The following is a 20,952-nucleotide window of genomic DNA, read 5'->3' as shown; positions in this document are numbered from 1 at the left end:
CTATATCAACTTAGCTCAGTAGTAAAACATTACGATCAGAAAACAGGATGTTCAAGCCATAGCATAGTTTTACTCTGAAATTATAGAAATGAGGTTTTAAGAATTACGTTCAGTAATTTATTTATTTATTAGTTATTTACCAGTAGGGTCTCGATTTTAAAAGGACAATAGGGTTCCAACTTAGAAATAACGGTTTTGGATGGCTCTTTGGAAAGTAGAAATTCTGGATTTGTGTGCAGGGTAGTGTTAAGTCTGTGAATTTGGAATAATAAGCAAGTTGTGATTGCTAAAGTGGAAGGATTTTTGACATGAAAAGTTTTGCAAATATTGAATAATGCGCGAAGTTTGCGTTTTGGGTTGAATTCTTATGTGGCTTTTCTGTAGTAAATGTTTTAAGCTCTTAAAGAATAAAATATTTTGTGTAGCTTCTGGGTGGGTGGGTTTTCGATGATTAATGTTTTTGTGTCTTTTCGGTAAATAATGTTTGGGTGTATTTTCGGTATAAAAATGTTTGGTTGGATTTTGTAAGGAAATGTTTTGAGTGCTTGGAGAATAAATATCGTGGCAGAACTCCAGTTTGCAGAATAGGTGACGTGTCTACCATGGAAATGTAGCGGAGAATCGGGGATGAAGATTCACGATGACATGAATTAGAGAAAAATCTAACAACGACAATTTCTTGAAGAAGGATGCGAATATTAATTTTCATTGTGAAATGGATGGTAATCTCCGAAGATAATGGTTCGAATTATTATATTATTTAAATTAAAAAGACTCATTCGTCCTAATGGCATGAAAATATTGATATTCGAATACTCCTCCTTTTGTCTGGAAGTTTAATTTTTCCACTACTTTTGAAATTAGACAACTATCTCTTTAACTTTTAGAATGCCATATATTTTTTGTTAAATCTAAGGTTAATTATAGAACGTTGTATTTAAAAAAGTAGTCTTCAAAAATGAATGAAATGGACTTTTAATGTGTATATAAAAAACTATAGAAGTAGTTCACTGGAATTTACACAGTCATCAACATCATAATAATAATAATAATAATAATAACAATAATAGGGGCTAGGCTTCATGAAACGAGAAAAAAATACCTTTTGTATTTTATTTCCGAGTAGGTAGGCTGCCTTGTTTTTTAAGCTTGCAGCATGGCAAGCACTTAATTCATCAACCACGCCAAAGTGTATCATCACGGTAAACCAGTGCCTGCCTACGTTGGAGATGATGTTACGATTTACGTTTATTAACTAATGAAAATATTCTGGAATTTTATCATGAATATTTTTGAAAATTTGATCATGAACATTTTTAAGAATCTCATCATGAACATTTTTAAGAATCTCATCATGAATATTTTCAAGAATTTAATCATTAAAATTTAAAAAAATCAATCATGATAACTAAGAAAAAATCTATCATGAATATTTAGAAAAATCCATCTTGAATATTTGAAAAAAAAATTCTTCATGAATATATAGAGAAAAATGCATCATGAATACTTGGAAAAAAATACATCTTGAATATTTTCAAATTATAACGAATGGTATTATAGATATTAAGCCTAAAAGTGTCTGACCTTTACTAGACGTCCTTAAGATTTAAATTGAAATTCCCAATGTAAAAAAAACTCGATGTGTTAGATTAGTGGTGTCTTTGAAATTTGAGTAACAAATGGTATATAGGGCATTGTAGAACATGGGTTTGATTTATTGGTCTTCCAGTACTAATTTCTAAATTAGTATACTTACGACGGTTTATTTACTTATGCAAAAAACGCGATACAGGATTGATTGACGTATAAACAGCTGGTAGTGTGTTCAAAACCTGTTCGCTCTCTGGATTTACATATTAGAACTGAAAAATAGCTTTTAGGTTTTATCGATGCACACGGGTATACGGACTAAACACTTCCAAGACAAGAACTCTAGGCATAATCTCCCATTACTGAAATTGTAAAAAATCCCCCATCCCCAGACAAAATCCTCGGTTGTTAACCCTATCCGAGAAAAGTGAAAAAAAAACCCCGATAATTATCCCCATCATAGAAAAAATACAATATCAATATAATCCGAAACACTTCAGCAATCCGGTAGTGCAATAGATCAGGCGTTGGACTATTTCTAATTAATTCGTTGACTTTTATTCATTTCAAGGGAAAAATAAGTTCAACCACTGAAAGAACACTTGTGGTTGTTTTAGAATTACTCATACCATTCACGGGGTCTCAGAAAACTCTTGGCCAAATTTCAACCTTCTGTTTTTGGATAAAGAATGCGCGCGAGGAAATTTGTTTTCACGCTATAGGATAGGCAACTCCCCTATCTCCGACAGCAGCTTATTCTGTATATACTCTATTTTCAGCTTCGGTTGTTAGCACGCGCAAAGCTAGGTCTCTATGTTATGTAGGTTTGTGCGTGCTGACAATAGACGAAGAAAAAAAAGGATTATAAATATCCGCGAGATTTTTACCTCAAATGCACGGACCTGTAGGCTTTAGTTTCAAATACGTGCATAGTCGTATGTAATCAATTGGTGGGTCCTTCAAACATTATCAAGGAATGTTGTGCTATTAAAAATAGCGAAAATTATTTCTTGAGATTCCCAAAAGATTTAGAAACGTAATAAATATTTATAATACTAACTCTAACATCCTTCTCTAACAGTCTAAATTAGTATTACTTGAAATTTTAAAAGTCAATGGCTCGACTATGAAGTCGACACTCGACAGTCGAGGCGCTTCAACTTTTTTCGAAGCCTATTAGAATTTCCGCCCATACATTTGAGCTAAAACTCGCGGATATTTTAAATCCAGAGAATCATTATTTTCTTCGTCTCTTGTCATCACGAGCAAAGCTACGTTACCCAGCTTTGCGCGTGCTGACAACCCAAGCTGAATCAGATTATACAGAATAAGCTGTCGTCAGAAATAGGGGAGTTGCCTATCCTATAGTGTGAAAACAAATTTCCTCACGCGAATTCTTTATCCATGCTCCTATGGTACTCAGTAGGATAAAAACCCTTGGAAGGAAAAACGGACTGCGATCCGCCTTTTTACATAAATAGAAATTGATTTTTAACATTTTTAGCGGTAGAACTTTTGGTAAACATTATATTTTACAATATTATTACAATATTTACATAGAAATATATGGACATTTTCCTCTAAAATAGCAATAATAGCGCTTAATAAAAATTATAATATTTGAAAAATGCTAAAACGATTCATAATTTGATATCGCAGCTTTTTGAAGATCATTTCATCACCTTATAGAGAAATTATGAAAGGCAACATATAAATTCTATTATTTGAGTTTTAAAAAATGGCATTCTTCAACTTCCGTTTTAAGACTTTTACCCTACTAAACCACATTAAGCCTTTCGAGTGCTCGAGTGGATGGGCATAAATTGGTTCACATCCATCCTCTAAAAAATTACCTGGCCATTGTGCCCGACGACGAAACGTTTACCATTCGTAAAGACTACACATTCTAACTGCTCGAGTGTCTAATTTGTGTGCCCTGTTCCAGGGTTGTTTGATTTTAATCAAACGATTTTTTTAAAAAATCATGTGATTAAAATCAAGAATATATTTTTATTTTTAAAAAATGTTTTCTGAGATTCCAAGAAGTAGGTTAAGAAACTCGAGAAGAAATTTGAACTAGAAAAGACCTATAATTAAAAACAATCATAGTGTTGTTATATTTCAGTTTAAGTTTTTCCCAGAACTGAAATAATAACTGGCGATGTCAACTGTTTTTTCAGTGATCAAGTTTTAATAAAAAAAGCATTAAATATGATCGTATTGTTCTTTTAAAATTCATTACAAAAGTTGTCCGGTGATCTTATTTAAAACCTAATTACTTCCAATAACCGAAATGGCGACATTGAACTGCACGCAAACTCTATTGCGTTTTTAGCAAAAGTAAATAAACCATCAAAAGTATACTACAACTGGAAACAATACTCGAAAACCAACAAATCAAACCCGTGTCCTAAAGTGTTCTCTAAACCATTTATTACTCAAAGTTGAAAGACACTACTAATCTGAGACAACAAGTTTAATTTTAAACTCGAAATTTTAATTTAAATCACAAGGACGCCTATTTAAACCTCAGTAACTTGTATGCTTAACATCTATAGTTACAGTTTGACTGATAATCTACTCCGAGTCCAAACAGCTTTACCTAGAGGTATGAAATTTTGCAGGGTCGGTACTCAAAGGCAGTAGGCGGGCTCTTAGATTTTTTCAATTCCTCATCATCTTGAAAAATGGCGGCGTCTACGTGTTTCAACCGAATCTAACACTGGTTCCCAATTTCCTTAAGACTGACTTCATGTCTTTTGAAGCTCTATTTTCCACCTTCGTTAAAAATGGCGGCCTGAAATGTAATAATATATTTCGATGGGCAACGCCGGTTGTTTTTTTTTTGCTACTCTGTAAATACTAAAGATTGAAGATGGATTTTTAATTCTAAATATTCAAGTTGGAATTCTCCTAAATATTCAAGATGAATTCTTTTCTAAATATTCATGATGTAATGTATATGTAGTGAAAAGTAAAAAATAAATATTTTGAAATTGAATTGAATAATTTCAGTAAAACTTCATCTGCGAAAAAATACATAAATAAAATAAAATTTCTATCCGAACAGCCTTGGAGAAGCTTCAACCTTTGACAGGGCAAGAAAATGGTATTTAACTCTATACATGAGCGCCCGTTAAATTTCTCATTTCAAGTAAAATATCCAAGGCGTCTTAGATTATTGTGTAAGTCTAAGTGTCCCTCTATCCATATAGATTATGAAACGTAAACTTTAAACTACAAAAGAATAATATCAAATTATTTTAGGGGAAATAGTCAAGGTTAATAATGGAAGCAGACTCAATTTAGCTTTTTGCCAAATTAACGATAGTAAAATTGAGATATTAATTTCTCAATGTCACGAACCATGGCGATTACCGACTATATTATAGCAGGAAAAGTATGGGCTAATGAGTCTGGTTGTTTTCCGATGATCATTGAAACTGCTCTACTCTAAGCTAAAAATATATAGAGCAACCTTCATACGCTGAAACACGACACAATTGCAAACACTGTGCTTTTTATCGTTTGTAGGGCCTCTCTCTCTTTTTTGCTCTTGTCTACACTTTACCTGATATACCTGAAATATATGGAAACGCTGAGCGTTATAAGCACTTGTCGCTGGTGGAAACTAAAGTTATGAATAGGGAACTATTAAGCACATTATTTAGCGACTGTATAAAACGTTATGGCTTGTAAGTATTCCTTAATAACAAATTTAAAAAAAATTTGCTTCTGGCATAAATCATGAATGGAAATTCTAGGTATCCTTACCACATGCACGTTGCTAAAAAACTGGTGATGCAGTTACCTCACCTTAAACAACAGCCTGGTGAAGGACATGTAAGATAAATTATTTTATATAATATACGTTAGTTTCGGTTTTTGATTAAAAAGTCATTCTCCGAGTTCATTACCAATTTAAAGGGAGTAGATGACTCACCGGCTTTGTCAAAGGCGGTTCACGTTTCTTCTGGGTCTTTCCTCGATTTACTCTCTAGTCTTTACCATAATAATTGTTTGGACTCATGTTATTAAAACCTTCAAATATTTGCAGGAAATATGGTATCAACAACTCAGATCGAAATTTAAAAACTTTAGAATGAACTTAGACCAAATTTCAATTGTGGCAAAGCATAAAAAGAAATTTGGAAAAGTTTGTTGCAAGAAATCTACCACAGAGTCTGATAATAATGGCAACGCTTCTGTATTAAGATTAGAGGTATTAAATTTAAATATTTCGCAACTGTTGCAATACATAAAAATATTAATTTCATAATTTTGGGCATGGAACGTTATATCATTTATCCAGAGTTCGAATATGGATTTTGAAGAAGATGAAGAAAGTATTGCTGCTTTTAAACTTACTATGTCAACAGAGATGTTAAAAGAAGATATTGACTGGGTACTCGTTGATTCTAAAATGGACAAGACTTTTAGGGACCGAGCCGCTATGATTAAAGAAGAAACATTAGATCATGCTCTTAATATTTATCCTGCTCTATTTCATGAACGACAGGTAAAAATGTATTTAAATACCATTTCATTAACTAACTATTTATCCAATTTAGCTCATTTTGGAGTTCGGAAGAATTACAAAAAAACATGAAAAATAAACTCGAAGATTAGCTTACTTTATATGCTGCTCAAATTTGGAGTTTTGCTGAAAAAGACTCAACCGTATTAAAAGCAGGAATAATGACTGAAGTAAAAAAGCTAAAAGAATCCCTATTTCCTATCGCTAAAATGCACCTTATATATATGGAAAATATTTTTAATGTATAAAATTAATGCTTATAATTTCATTTAAGGTTTCAAGGATAACACGACGATCCTATTAATCCCCAGCGTATTTAAGGAAAATTATCACAGATTTTTTTGCAAAAAGCAAGACCTTGAAAGGATTCAAAAAGGACCCGTTATTTTATATTCAGGGCAAAATATGCTGCAAAGTGATGAATATAAAATTTATGTGGATGGATTGAGGCTTTGTGAAGCAGACACTTTATTCAACGCAGTTTGCTGTTCATTTGCATGTTGTGCCCGCGGTACCGCGACTGGGTACGTTATGTTTAATCACAATTGAGGATAATCGTGAAAAATTTGGTGGAAAGAAGAGAATTTCCAAGTACGCTATCGAACATCTTGTGTGTCGGGAAATGTTAAAAAACGTATATGAAGGCAGGGTCGTGGAATTGACTTGGCCACACGCATGGATAGAGTCGTGTCGCATCGATCCTAGAGATTGCGGTCGTCACGTTGTTACGACAGAATGCAAACTTGGTCGAATTCATAAATTCGATCCGAAAAAACAGTGGCGTTGTCAACATTCGAATGAAGCAGCCTATATTTTCCAGTACGTGTGGCACGACAGTGATAGGTTTCAAGCAGTAATTAACACTGCTATAATAAAACTTTTATATGAATTGAACTCTCCTTTAATTGTAAAAAACCAATCGATTTTTGTTGGTAACTTTACTCCTACTACTTTTTTAGTAGTATTTTTAAAATTTGCGTATATATATTCTGCAATTACGGAATTGAACACTTTAAATTTTTCGTTTATGGATTTAACGTTAACTTTTGAAAATTATAAAAGTAAGTTTTCTTTTCTCATACACCGTTATCATCCATTTAAAGGTGTTAGCGGTCTATTTCATAATCCGATGATTACAATGTTTAAAAAAGACCACTTAACGTATTTGCCCCACGACTTGAAGACATAAGAAGATTTCTTAAAACGTAATTTTCCAAATTTTTTGTTTTACTTTCGAAGAATTTAACCCCAGAAATAAGTTATTTTTTAAAGAACGCTGTCACTTATAATTTACAAGATAGTGAACCATCTTTTACCTTTTGGTGAAATAACAATTCAAAAATGAATTTACCGAACGTTTTTGGTATTGAATCACGTAAAAAATATTAATCATCGGTTTTCGAGTTACGTGTGTTACAAACCTATTAGTATTAAATCAGAAGGTGCAAACGTGATACCTCGATTGGGTACATTATGTTTGATCGAAATTGAGAACAATCGTATTAAGTTTGAAGGAAACGATCAAATATCAAAGTATGTTATTACTCAACTTGTACGTCGCGAAATGTTAAAAAACTTGTGTGTTATCAACATCGTTAAAGTATCTTACTACCGAAATGTATCTTACCGCTTACAAAATGGTGAATGGGTGGAATGGACCTCTATCGACACCAGAGATTGTGGACGTTACATTTTGAGAACGGAATGTAAACTAGGAAGTTTACATAAATACAACCCTAATTAAGTTGATCAATGTCAACATTCGAGTGAAGCAGCGTACATTTTAGGATACGTTTGTCACGATCAGGCGAGTGTTGAATCGGTATTAAATACTGCAATTATAAAACTTTTGTATGAATTCAACACTAGTTTGATCATAAAGAACAGAAATTACAATGACACCCCCTCTAATGTATATGTTATTACACCTATCAGTTATACTATTAATTTGTTTAAGTTATTATATATTAACGTAGTTATTGAAGAATTGCATAAATATAATCATTCTTTAATGGATTTAACTTACACTTTCGAAAAATTTAAAAATTAATTTAGGCTCATTACAAGATGTCCATATCTTCCAAGTATTTTGGAAGATGGTAAAAATAATTTAACGTATGGCATCACTTTTAAAGTATTTTCAAAAGACGCTATTGATTATTATTATCGTCAAGACTTGGAGTATATAGAGGGAAGATTTTTAAAATTATTTCCAAATTTTTGGAATCTTTATCGCAGAATTGAATCATGATGTAATCAATACAAATAAACATTGTTTTTTAAAAATTTTTTTCACCATTTGATTTCTTTTTTACACCATTGACACAATCCTTTTTTAAAAATTTATCTTGTTGATTTGTTTGTTACAATATAGACACAATCCTGATCTTATTAAAAATAAATCCGGTAGTATATATGGTAACATTAAAGGGTATAAACCTAATAGCGCATAGCTGTCATTCCTTTTCCACAATGATGTAATTAACCCAATAGGTATAGTTATAGGTAAAAAAACAAGAAATGTACCAACTCTAAAAGAATATGAGATTGCAACCTCAAAACCCCGTAATATACAACATCTGTTATTACAATATTCTTCAGTCTTCGGTTTACTTGTAGTTGAAACGTATTTCTCCGTTGGTGGTACATCTCTCCCTGACTCGTCGTTAGAACAATTTATGGGTATGTTTCATGTTGAAAACCCTTTTACAATTGGACATTCCGGGGAATATTTTCGATGCTCCTCATTTACTTTATCATTAGCTTTCCAACTATGTAATGTTATATCGCAATAAAAACATTTAACGGCGTCGCCCTTCTTTAAATAATGAAAACCATGTTTCGCAAACTCTGACGGTCTTATATTACTAACGGGGTAATCTTTAAATGTTTCGAGCCGTAGTTTTTCCCAGTTCATTATAGCTTTACGTTTTGTCCCGAACTAATATAATTTCAATCACTGTTGCAGATATATCTTACAAATTTTACCTTCGTCACACTACACGTGACTCTCATTTGATTGACAAGTATGATAATACAAATTCTGAATTGTGCAAATTATGATCATTTTCGGTTCATTTGCATGGTTAAAAGTGGGATTTCTGAATTATGCACATTTTGATCATTTTCGACAAATTTGCATGGTCAAAAGTGGGGTAACATACTACTCATCATAAGCCTAACGATGATGGTGTAGTAGATGGTTGCAGATTGGTGTCTATGTGGTATAGACGAAAGACCAGTAGATGGTGGTGTTAGAAGCCAATGTTGCATACAGTATAGACGAAAGACCAGTAGATGGTGGTTGTTAGCAGCCAATAAGGATAGATTGGTGTATATGTGATACACGCAAAATACTAGTGCATGGTTTGTTGTTATAAGCCAATAAATGCTGAGGGTATTGAGTGAAAGAATTGGCGGTTAGTCATCAGATGAATAGCAATGAAGTAAAGTTTTCGGAATTTCTGTGTACTGCGAACGCGGGCCGGAAATTGCGAACACGTTTGCTCCAATTTGCCAACTGTGAAAGCGGTGACAGACACACACTCAGCCAAGTCCATTGTCTTCATCATCCTTGACGTCATCGTCACTCGGAGAGGTAGAAATTTTGTTACTAATTATTAATTTAGTAATTATTTATTTTACCACAAATACATTTAGAAATTATTTACTTTCCCACAAATACATTAGGTAATTATTCATTTTCCCACAAATACATTTAGTAATTATTTATTTTCCCACAAATACATTTAGTATTTATTTATTTTACCACAAATACATTTAGTAATTATTTATTTTCCCACAAGTACATTTAGTAATTATTTAATTTTCCACAAATACATTTAGTAATTATTTATTTTCCCACAAATCCGTTTTGTAATTATTTATTTTTCATTTATTTCGTAGAATACATAAATAAATATGTATGTAGTATTTTAAGTATCCCGTGAACAAATTCTTTCGCCTATTTTCGTTTTAAGAGTCATCGCGATTTTACAAAAATATTAGTAATTCCAATATTCTATGTAATTTTAGTAGTATATACTATTAACTTTGGATTTCCTAATTGGAACGCACTATCACAAGATCATTCTTATTTTTAAAAATTCAGAAAAAGACTAGGCCTAGTTTCATACGCTGACAGAATTTGTTTATGGTTACAATTAATGTAAGAACTTCTATTTTGTTTCAAATAGTACTTTGGTTAGTTGAGTCGTTGTCAAAGATTGCGTTAGCTATTTACACGTCATTATAGTTACTTTAGCTTATAGTCATTTTCAAGTGTCACTTATTAAAATAAACTTGGTTTCATCCTCGAACGACAACAAGAAATTAAATAACCTAGTATCACCAAAAGTGCATGAGGGGAAAGTTTGAAAGTGGCCAAAAGTCGCGAGGCATCAGAGTTTCGCCATGATTGGCCGTTGAATCGGCGTAGCTGTTAGGCTTATTCACTCCCTAAAGTAGGCCTTGTGCTAGTTCGCGGTTACAGTCGTCTGCTATTGTGTATGCTTAAGCTTGCTCAAATGTTTTATTTTGCATGTTTGACTTAACAATGAAGACGACACCAATGCTTCGTGCAAAAACTAGTCTGAACCGACTCTTAGTGATGTGCTTGTTCGGATCAAAATCGTTTTAAATCAGTTTCCAGTTTAAAGATCTGTTGCAAGGGATTACATTCCTAACAATCCTCGTTTGATCCTAGTGATGTGCAGTGCCTCTCGAAACTGGAATCTTGTCAGTAGCTCGACGGTGAAGACGAAAGAAGCGACTCCAAGCATTGCCGACCACAATCGGAACTTGGCTTCAATGTCCTTGAACCCGAGTACGTGCACTTCATTCTCAGTCGTCGAATGTTGAGCTTCCAACTCGATGTGAAAGTCTCTTTCGAACAAGCGGTCAAGTGCTGTGATTTGGCTGGTTTCCAAGAAAGACCGCAATCTGCAATCATGAAAGGGTGAGACAATTTAATTTTTCAGTTCAGTAACTTAAATCAGGCTGCAAAATTTGTCCGCGTGATTAATGCTGACTTTTTTTGATAGTTTCAAGGTACACAAGATACTTTTGGCCGGGACTTGAAAAATGATATTCTCCATAATTTCAAGTGACACTATGAAGAGCAGACGATAATCGTAGATAATAAAATGCACGTGAGGAATTTCTTTTCACTCTATACGATAAAAAACTCCCTATCTCCGACGACAGCTTATTCTGAATATACTCAGTTACACAATCGGTTGTCAGCACGCGTAAAGCTAGGCCTCTATGTAACGTAGCTTTGTACGTGCTGTCAAGAGACAAAAAACTTAAGGATCTTCAGGATTTAAAATATCCGTCAGTTTTTAGCTAAAGTGCACCGACCTCTACATGTAGTAGGCTGTAGGCAACTTCACACGTATTTGAAACTAAGGCCTAGAGGTCCGTGCACTCGAGCTAAAAAAACTGGCGGATATTTTAAATCCTGAAGATCCTGAAGTTTTTCTTCTCTTGTCAGCACGTACAAAGCTACGTTACATAGAGACCTAGCTTCAGCGTGCTGACAACCGATGCCGTAACTGAGTATATACAGAATAAGCTGTCGTTCAATATAGGGAGTTGCCTATCCTATAGCGTGAAAACAAATTTCCTCACGGGCATTCTTTATCCTTGCGATAATTATGTCGATTTCGATTAAATTACGCGAGTCATTAAATAAATTCGGGTGGATTTCTCGGGCATGTAGCGATATGAACATTTAACAAAAGCCGTAAATTTAAGCGTCTTTCGTGATTTGCACGCTTCTCATTTGGACGTTTTTGACAGCGGATTACCTAATGAGCAATTGATTGGTTTAGCGGTGTCAAATTTAAGCGGTGCTATGAAAATGGTCTATGGGATCAATCGGCAGTTGGAAGTGGAACTGCTAAAAATTGCCATTTTACTACACATCGGTTCCACGAGCAATAACGTAACTCGATACGTAGCTCTTGAACTCGCCATTATGTGCTCGAGAGTAGTTGTATAATAATTAGCAGCTATTCAGCCAGTTGAGGCATAGAATTATTGAAGAAGAATCAAGTAGCACGGAAACGCTGACGATTCCTTCATTAAGAAAGTTAACGAACCTTTGGTTGATGTACTTCAGAGCTTTAGGATTCATTGTTGCATTGTTAATTGGGAGCACTAGCGGTTGTTGCAAGTACTTGGCCGAACCAAGATGAAAATGCAATGCTTTCAGCTTTGGCTCATCGAAGTGCATTAACAAGCCCATTTGTAAAGTAGGTAAATCTCCAAACCATATTTGCTTTCCTGACGGTAAGTCTCTCGCTTTAAGCACTTGGCTTTTTGTCTCTCGCTGATGCCACAGAGTTTTCATTTCAGTCTGTTAGAAATAAAATTTTATTAATGAATGAACTTTAGGAATGAGATTAAAGTGTTCAAAAATCTCTACCGATGGTTTAACGTTGTCTTCTACTAACTCAGAAATGAAAACTTTGACGTCGGGTACTTTCAATAAATCCGGAATTCCGTTAATGTTTTCCTTCTTCTGAGACGAGAAATTGGCTTTCAAGACTCCGTTGAACAAATTGACGAAAACCACAATTATCAAGAGATAAACTCCAACGCTGAAGCGAATCGCCAGTGACGAAGGAACGTCGAAGCCTGCACCGACACAAACCAATAGAAACATTGAGTGGTTGTAGGCACTGTTCATTTTGATTGACTAAAACCATTCACAGTACTGGATGTGTGGGTGTGTCTGTGTGCTGCATTCTTACAACCAAGGGGACCACGTTCGCAATTTGCAAATGGAAGCAAACGTGTTCGCAAATTCAATACTAATGGTTCAAGGAAGTTCGAAAAATTGTATTTCACTACCTTAGATATTCTGCGTTTATTCGTGGCTTTAAAGTATAAGGGCGTTTTTTTTAGAGCTCCGCATTATGTCTCCATGTTTTGAACGCCATTATCCACACAAATAACCGTTTACCACTTATTTGCGGAAAATGGATAGAAAATGCCGAGCTGTAAGGGTTATTTTTTTCTTTTCTTTTGATTGGATGTATTTTTAAATTTGCGTGTCCATCATAGAGTGCGTACAAAATTGATAGATCTACACGGCATCTTTCGTGTTTAGTGGTTACGCGTGCGACGGTGCGTGACAGGCAAGGGAGGCTAACGCTCGATTCGGAATTTTTTCTCTCTCCAGCAATTCGCTTGTGTGACGTCACACTAGACCACTCGGCTCTGCTTGACATAAGAATCAGGGCGCGCGCTTTAAAATTTTGTAACTAACTGCCCCTTAATTTCCAAAATTTGAAAAGCCCGACCCGGCCCGGCCCGATAAATTGTTCGACTCTGGAGACTCTACCTTTTCCCAAAATGGCTCCGAAATAAAGAAAGAGTTTTTGAGCAGCGAAGGACATCATTGATCCTGGCATTCCCTTGACTCGCGTGTGAATGATATCAATCATCGTTAAGACTCCCATGACGCAAAGCAACCCGCTCCAAATCTGGAAAAGTGTATTCAGAGAAGCAACGTTTAAGAATTACTTTGCAAATAAATGGATGGCTCTGAAGCAAAGGGCTTAACCATAACATCACCGGCACTAACAACAGAGTTCTTGAATACGCTTTAAATACTTAAAGATATACACGAAGACCCAATTCTAAATATTTTATATACACTCCATTCTACATCATTATTTTGAAAGAAAGATTTTACACGAACTGCAGATAATTTGGAACTGAAGGAAAATGTTTTCCCTGAATTGAAACTCGTTCCTCGACTACTAAATCTGATTGGTTGGTGTAGTTTGACATTTCGTAACTATTTTTGTTACGTTACGTTTGGTCATAGCTCACATGAAGGGAACGATTTCAAAATCGCGGTGTAATCATGTTACACCAAAAGTCTGATAAGATTTTTATGAAGTCTTATCAGATTTTTTGTTATACCACCCTATAGCTGGAGGCTCCTAGCAGCCCACAAACTAAATGATATGTTTATTTAGTATTTGTAAACGATAACCTTGTTTTTCATGAATTAAAGTTAAGTAATTAAGATAAACAAAGAGTGTAGTTCTTCGAATTTAATTCTGACACCCACAATTGCAACACTAATCATGTAAAGCTAGTTCAGGAAAAGAGCTTAAACTTAGAGATGTGAAATCACCGTAATTTTTAACCAGTCACGAATAAACATTTACGTATCAGCTTGGTGTGGTTCGGAGTGGGGAGGGCGTGTTTGTTTCGTGTGAGCTTATTTAGCACAGTATTCGTGTTTTTAGCCACATCGTAGTATACGATGAGGCTCTTAGTTTTACCCGAGCCGTAGTAGTAATAATAGTTGTGGCCGGAGTTTTCGCTTTCGTTATCGTTATTTTTTACCTTAAAAGGAACTCTATATTACCACGACCTACCCATAGGGGTAACTGGGCTCGGTTAGAGATATAATTTTAATTAAAACTTTTCAGATCGCAGCCGGGAATCGAACCCGGGTCGCTCACGTAGCAGAAAGACATTCTACCACTGAGCCATAGAGACGTGATAAAAACACTGAGTTTTAATCAATAAGTTTTATCTCTAAAATGTCGGGGTGATGTGGGGTGGGGTACCTCTTAATTTGAGGGGTCGGATACTTTTGAATTTTTATTGTTGGTGTCGGATACTTTTGAATTTTTATTGTTGGTGTCGGATACTTGTGAATTTGTGTGTTTGGGGTTTTTATCCACATCGTATCTTTGGGGTCGTATACTCCACCAGACTTCATTAATTAAAATGAAAGTGGCGAATTTAGTTCTTAAATGAACTTGTATCTTTGGGGTCGGATACTTCTGAACCTGTATCTTTTGGGTCGGATACTTCTGAACCTGTATCTTTTGGGTCGGATACTTCTGAACTTGTATCTTTAGGGTAGGATGCTTCTGAACTTGTATCTTTGAGGTCGGATACTTCTGAACTTGTATCTTTGGGGTCGGATACTTCTGAACTTGTTAGGGTAGGGCATCGAGGGGCTATTCACTCTGATTTTATGTACGGTAAATCATTTAAGCGTTGTAAAAGCTAGCGCTATTCACTTATTGGGGTAAGGAAAGAGGGGTTATCCACTCATTATAGTAGGGTATAGAGGGGCTATTCACTCGTACGATGTGGCTACTATTACGAGCCCTTGGGCCGTCTTGTTTAACTCGTTTAGGTAGTATTCGGTTGGGGTACATTAAGGGTTTACCACACATAGCTGAAAAGGTATTTTCGTCTACCCAACTTACACAGCAACCCAGCTAATAGCTACCTTGCCCGCATTCCCTATCCCCCTCCCTGCGTAAACCCCAAACACCGGAGTAAAGAGAAAATATTTTAATTTGAAAAGCTTTCAACAAATGAGCTTCGCTACAGCTTTCAATCAAATTAAAACAAATTGGAGGGTTTCCGCGATACCAATGTTGTTTACCAATACTCCCAAGAGCCGGAGCAGGGGTCCCGACTTATTAGTTTTACGTCCGTCCGAAGTCATTTAAGCTGCTGCAAACGCAAACAAAAGCCCCAATGTAATTTTTTTATCAAAATTCTTTGCTTAATTGGTATTTAGCCACACTTGTTCCTTGCGTACCCCGGCCACGAACACACAAACAAACACACACGTACAGATCATGAGTGCAAAGCAAGGTCCGGTTACAAAACCACACTTAGCAAAATCACCTGTAAGTTAGAGATTAAAATTATGGAATAACAATAATAACCGTAATTTATGGTATTTTATATTATAACAGGCTTATTAACATGGTAATTTACCGGTAAATTTTGTAAAATTACGAGTATTTACGTCGTACTCTCTATACTTACACCAATGGAAATAGTTTTTAAATCGTCGAAGGCTCCGACTGGAGCAGCGTTGAACGTCAGATTTTTAGCAGACAGTAGTCTTTGATGGGCGTATATGAATGGCACTGTCATTGTTGACAACTTACTATCTCGCATTGCAAATTCGTAACTCATTGGCAATGCTGTCAGGTCCTCTTTCTGGAAATTCGTATGAGAAAAACTATTTGTAGTTGGCCCTTAATGGGAGCTTGAAGGCTTAAAGCAAGATGAACTCATTCGCTTTAAAATTATACAGTGAAATGAAAAAAGGTTAATGAAAAATAACGCCTTGCTTTTAACCGATTTTCATGATGCCTGAAATGTATTCTCGACCTTTTTTACTCTAAATTTCAAAGCAAAGCTGGACCATCCATTTTAAATAGGGTCTTGTCAAGAAAACTAGAGTGCTCTCAGGTTGAGAAGATTTCACCTACTAGAGTTTTGGCGGAGACCGTTTCGTCAGTGGAACACAATCTAACACGCTACCACGTCACACTTGTTATGTATTTGACTTATTTAAACTTTGCAAGTCAAATTGTTTTGTATTACTCATCGCTAGGGGTCGCTAACGAACTAGTCAAAGCAGGCTATAATAAACCTTAGAACCAATATGGCACCCGAACATCGTGGTTGTTGTTTCTCATTCTTAATGAACTCTCAACAGAGCCAGCCATTATAACTAGTTAAGAGTCAAAGAAACCTAACTAGTATATAAAAACGTTAAAACACTCGAGCATCATCGCTCGGTCGAATTTTTCAGGGCAAGAAAGATCAATTCTCTGGCAGTTTTTAGGGCCAGTGTTTTGGGCCGAGTGTTGCACTCGTGTTCCCAGTGACGGACGAAAACTCGCCCAGAATGCACTAAGAGTTCTCTAGTGCAGTCGGTGGACCTCGCTTTTAAGTTCACTCTTCAGCCCTTCAAGCTCTTTTTAAAGCATAATCGATCAGCGAATTGAGAACATAATTATGCAACTCACGCGTAAGTGCAATATTTGAGCCCTAAGTTTTTTAGTCAAGGCGTTGCTTGTTGCAATCTCGACATCAATAGCGCGCTCTGGTTACATTTTATCGTAGCGAGATTTTCCAGAAGTTAAAGACAGACTGCGCAGAACGAGTTGCGCCAATTTTCAAATTTTCCCCTCTTGTGTGGATTAGATCTGCTTGGCAACTTGAATGGTACACAATGAAACCGCGGGTGGGACATTTATTTCAAACTTAGGGCTAAAATGTTTTATTTATAGTGACAAACCTTCACGGAATCTTGATTTCCATCATTCACGTGTATGTACCTTAAAATATAAGCTCAATTAAGAAAGCGCCTTTTACAAAACCAAGCGGGAGTACCAAACTATGAACCTAAAACAAATTTAATCGAAATTTAAGTTTGCTAAGGGTGGTTTAAGAAGTGTAGGGACAAGATTAAATTTGTTTTTGCTTAGACGCGTAATCAGGGGAATTTTTAACAGCTGAGAATTGTACTCCTCCTAAATTTGCTCTTGGGTAGGGGTTAATTAGCATACTTTACCGGAGACGTTTATTATTTTCAAAAACGTAATAAATCATTCTGTGGATAGAGTATTTAGGTAAATCCCAAAGCGACTAGGAAAGTAAAATTTATTACGCAATTAAATTTTATTTTACAAATTTAAATTTCATTCAATTAAAAGGATTAAATTTAATATGTTTATCATAAAGTTCACAACTATAGTGTGGAACACGGAATCTCAATGCGCAATTTCTTCAAACTCAAAAAACTCCGATGCACTATTTCGACCGAGGGGTCACTGTCATTCGTGAAATCCCGTACGCTACCCGTATAATCAAACTTCAGAAATCCGAAATCAAGGCTGATTTTGAAATCAAATAAAAAATCCGAAATCAGCAACTAAATCACAAAATCAGTAAAGAAATCATAAAATCAGTATAGAAATCATAAAATCAGTAAAGAAATCACGAAATCAGTAAAGAAATCACGAAATCAGAAATGAAATCATAGAATCAGAAGCGAAATCATAGAAACAGAAGCGAAATCATAAAATCAGTGAAGAAATCGCGAAATAAGTTACAAAACTCACGAAATCCAAAATCAAAAGAAATCACAAAATCCGACGAAATCACGAGAAAAGTCTCAAAATCCGAGGAAATCACGGAAAAAACATCAAAATCCAACGAAATCAAGATAATATCTCAAAATCCAACGAAATCAAGATAACATCTTAAAATCCGTCGAAATCAAGGGAAAAAAATCGAAAATTCCGACGAAATCACGGGAAAAATCGAAAAATCCATTGGATTTTATCAAATTTTGTAATCCGTCAAAATCAAACGAAATCCGTCGAAATCAAATTGGATTTCGAAATCCCGTACACTTTTCAAAAACGTTCGACCTCTCGATTTCGACAATCTTACATTGTCAAAATAACGTCACAACGAACATTAAACAACAACTAAAACGTTTTCATATGTTGATAACTAACCTTTTCAAAGCCACTAAATACGCTTACGTTATAGACGTCTTCTTCCATGTTAAACAAATACAAGCCGTTTGTCCAACAGCAGATTTATGCTCCCATTTAGAGTCACAAAATGATCGAAACTATAGCGTGTCCTCAACACTAGTAGTCAGAACGAGTTTTAAAGCCGGAATTGACCGAAGAGTCCAATTAAAACTGCTCATTTTACAGTTATCATATTTCTTAATAGTGCTTCGACACCAGTTAGTTAAACGTTCATTTTTTATCACGAAAAATCAAACTTGAATTAAGAGCGCCAAACGAGGAGCTCATCACTCTCAGATTCCTGGTCCACCTATGTAGGATTGCGCGTTATATTTCTAGCGCTGTCAAGAGTAGAGTTTATAAGAATAGGCTTAATCATTTTTGTAAAAAAAACAAGGGCGCAGACTTGTTCACTGATTACGCTGAGTGGCTGGTCCCTCGACGGCAAGTTGGAATAACTACTTTTTGAAATGATGGCATATACGAGAAGCAATCACGGAGTCATTTAAAAGTCCACTTAGTTTTGCACGCACATTTGCGATATCAAAACCGTAAAATGTTTCATTTCCAAGGGACTATTTTCAATCAAGATTTTTTTGAACAAAATATAAGCCTTTTCGTCAAATGTAATGTTCAGTCGAAGGCGGAAACGCAAATCGTAGATGGTTTTCGAATAAGTTTCAAATTCAACTTTTCGTCTTCTCAGGCTTTAAACTTTCGACAGTTTGATATTTGTTTCTCATTTTCTTTAAATTTTAGCGGCTCAAAGTAAGAGCAATTGCGTTAATACGCCTTGTATAGTCAATTTTATTTATTTGATGCTTGTTCGAAAACGGCCCGAATTGCGGCTATGGATATTCTTTTTGTCTTAGGAAGCGCGACAAAAGTTCGAATAATAATAATAATAATAATAATAATAATAAAAATAAGAAAGCCAAATTCTTGGAAAACGTTGATTGAAAATGGCCCTTAATTTAAAGTCGGGAATAATATCTCATTTTACAGGCGAAAAGCTGCAATAATGGCTTTGGTAATGATGGTTCAATATTATTAAAATAGCTATCATACCGGTAATTAAGGGTTCGATTCCTCCTGAGCTCCGGATTTGGCTTGGCAAAGGCTAGTGGGCGGGATTTATACATGCACATGTAAATCCCGCCCACAAATGCCTCTAGCTTCGCCAAGCCAAAATTGGAGTTCGTAAGGTAGGTCAACTTGTAGGGGATCCACTGAAGCCGCTCTTTGCTTTAAGCAAAAAATGGTACCAAGGTTTAACAGATAAACTGAATATTTCACCAATTGTGGTCCATCTATTGTCCTTCTTATGTGGGTTTTGTAATCTTGTTGTCTAATATCATAAGTATATGGTTGCTTCCGAAACTCTTCAATGAAATACTTTCAGCATCGAACTTCGGCATTGTCAGGGATTTGTACTACTACTACTAACTGACTCGATTATAAACTGATTAAATAAAAACATGGCGGATGTTCTTTTCCGAACACGGGTGGTCGAAAATGACGTCACGACTCAAGCTTATTGCTGATTGGCTCGCGCAGAGCGTTGACGTTCAACTCGGCCAAAAAAATTGAAAGCTAATATCGCCACACTCAACGTAATTTCTGTCCAACTTAGCTATGTTCTTTTTCGGTTGTCGCTTGACGTCTGGCGAAAAGTCGTGGTTTACGCCATGTGAAAACCACGCTTTATTCTTTAGTAGATGCACGTAAAAAGGCAGTGCACGTGATTCCATGGATAGTGCAATCGTTTATTTCCCCCAAGTACATTTAGTAATTATTTAATTTCCCACGAATACATTTAGTAATTATTTTTTTTACCACAAATACATTTAGTAATTATTTATTTTCACACAAATACATTGAGTAATTATTTATTTTACCACAAATACATTTAGCAATTTTTTAATTTCCCACGAATACATTTAGTAATTATTTAATTTCCCACTAATACATTTAGTAATTTTTTAATTTCCCACGAATACATTTAATAATTATTTATTTTCTCACAAAAACATTTAGTAATTATTTATTTTCCATTTATTTCTTAGAATACATCAATAAATATCTGTGTAGTAATTTATGTATCTCGTTAACAAATTCTTACGCGTATTTTCGAATTAAGAATCATCGCGATTTTACAAAAATATTAGTAATTCCAATATTCTAAGTAATTTTAGTTGTATATACTATTAACTTTGGATTTCGTAATTGGAACGCACCCTCACTAGATCGTGCTTATTTTTAAAATTTTAGAAAAATACTAGTTTCATTCGCTGACAGAATTTGTTTACGATTACAATTATTGTAAGAATTTCTCTTTTGTTTCACTTAGAACTTTGGTCAGTTGAGTATATGTGTAACATCGCGTTACCTATTTATACACGCCATTATAGTTATTTAAGCTTATGGTGATTTCCAAGTGTAAAATAACACCCTTTCTATACCATGTCTTAAAATTTGTAATCA

The sequence above is a fragment of the Phalangium opilio genome, unplaced genomic scaffold, assembly GCF_054372755.1.
Source record: "Phalangium opilio isolate 3A_F unplaced genomic scaffold, DU_Popi_V2 ptg000060l_1, whole genome shotgun sequence".
Lineage (NCBI taxonomy): Eukaryota > Metazoa > Arthropoda > Arachnida > Opiliones > Phalangiidae > Phalangium > Phalangium opilio.
Note: the sequence above shows the minus strand (reverse complement) of the source record.